The 1275-nt window shown below is 35.6% G+C and overlaps 1 pseudogene; it reads right to left on the bottom strand.

Annotated features, from left to right (window-relative positions):
* Positions 1-785: 785 nt before the first annotated feature.
* Positions 786-968, bottom strand: LOC119624795 (ATP synthase subunit ATP5MJ, mitochondrial pseudogene; annotated as a pseudogene).
* Between the last annotated feature and the right edge of the window lie 307 nt (positions 969-1275).

The following is a 1275-nucleotide window of genomic DNA, read 5'->3' as shown; positions in this document are numbered from 1 at the left end:
TACACACGTTTTGTTCAGTTTTCCAACCAAAAAGCTTAAGTCTAGTCCTTGTTACTCTCCCATAATTGGAAGCAGAAGGTTTTCACTTTGGCTTTTTAACTATAGTTCCTTTTATTTATTTTTATATTGATTGCTCTAAGGATTACATATCCATCATTAACTTACAGTCTTCTTAGACTTTCTACTGAATTACTTCAGGAAAATTACAGAAAACTTGTAATAATATGGTTGCGATTTTTTTCTCATCCTTTTGGCTGTTTTTTCATATATATTGTATCTTCTTACATTTTTGGGAGATATAATTCACACACCATATATATGATTCACCCCTTTAAAGTATATAATTCAGTAGTTTTTATTATATTCACAAAGTTGCAAAACCAGAGCATTTAATCCAGAACATTTTTCTCACTCCTAAAAGAAAGGCAATACTCATTAGTACTCATTCTGTATTCCTCTCTACTCCCAGCCCCTAGAAACCACTCATCTATTTTCTGTCTCTGTGGATTTGCTGAACATTTCATACAAATGGAATCATATAATTTTGATATAAATTTTAAACCTAACAACACTGTGTTACAATGTTTGCCTTAGAGGGTCAAATGTCTTAAATTAAGAGAAGAAAAAACATGTAGTTTGCTTTAGTGTTGCATCTCACAGATACACTTACTCATGCCATGAAATAGACCACACTTATGCAAGTATACAGCGATGTTCTGTGCTCCCATCTAACACAGCTTGTGTAAATTTACAGGCAGACTGATGTTTCATCTAAGTAAAACGGGTTAGTGATGACCATGAGCAGGTGCAGGACTCAAAGCTTTCTAAGCTTTACTTCTTTTATCAGCACTTCTGATTTTATAAGCAATAATGCTTATCAACCCCATTCCTACCCAAATCTCCTGGCATGCTTGGGTATAGGAGGGCTTCATGGCGATCCATACATTTTTAATAGTGCTTTGGAACATCTGAGTGCCGAACAACAGCTCAGGCTGTTGTTCGGCACTGAGATCAGCACAACATTGGCTGAGCCCCACAGCCAATGACTATAGTTTTTATATTCATCCACAGGCTACCATTTTTGGTGCTCTTTATTCCTTCCAGTAGATCTGAGTTACCCTATGATGTCATTTCTTTTTATTCTGAAGAGCTTCCTTTATAGCATTTCTTGCAGTTTTCCCTTCCATTGTGACAAACAGGGCCCTGGGGATCTTCTGTGATGTAACATATTCGTTACTTGATAAGTTGAATTTTTCAAGGAATTTGTTCATTTTA

Source organism: Chlorocebus sabaeus, chromosome 8 (assembly GCF_047675955.1).
Source record: "Chlorocebus sabaeus isolate Y175 chromosome 8, mChlSab1.0.hap1, whole genome shotgun sequence".
Classification (NCBI taxonomy): domain Eukaryota; kingdom Metazoa; phylum Chordata; class Mammalia; order Primates; family Cercopithecidae; genus Chlorocebus; species Chlorocebus sabaeus.
Note: the sequence above shows the minus strand (reverse complement) of the source record. Positions and strands in the feature narration are given on the sequence as shown.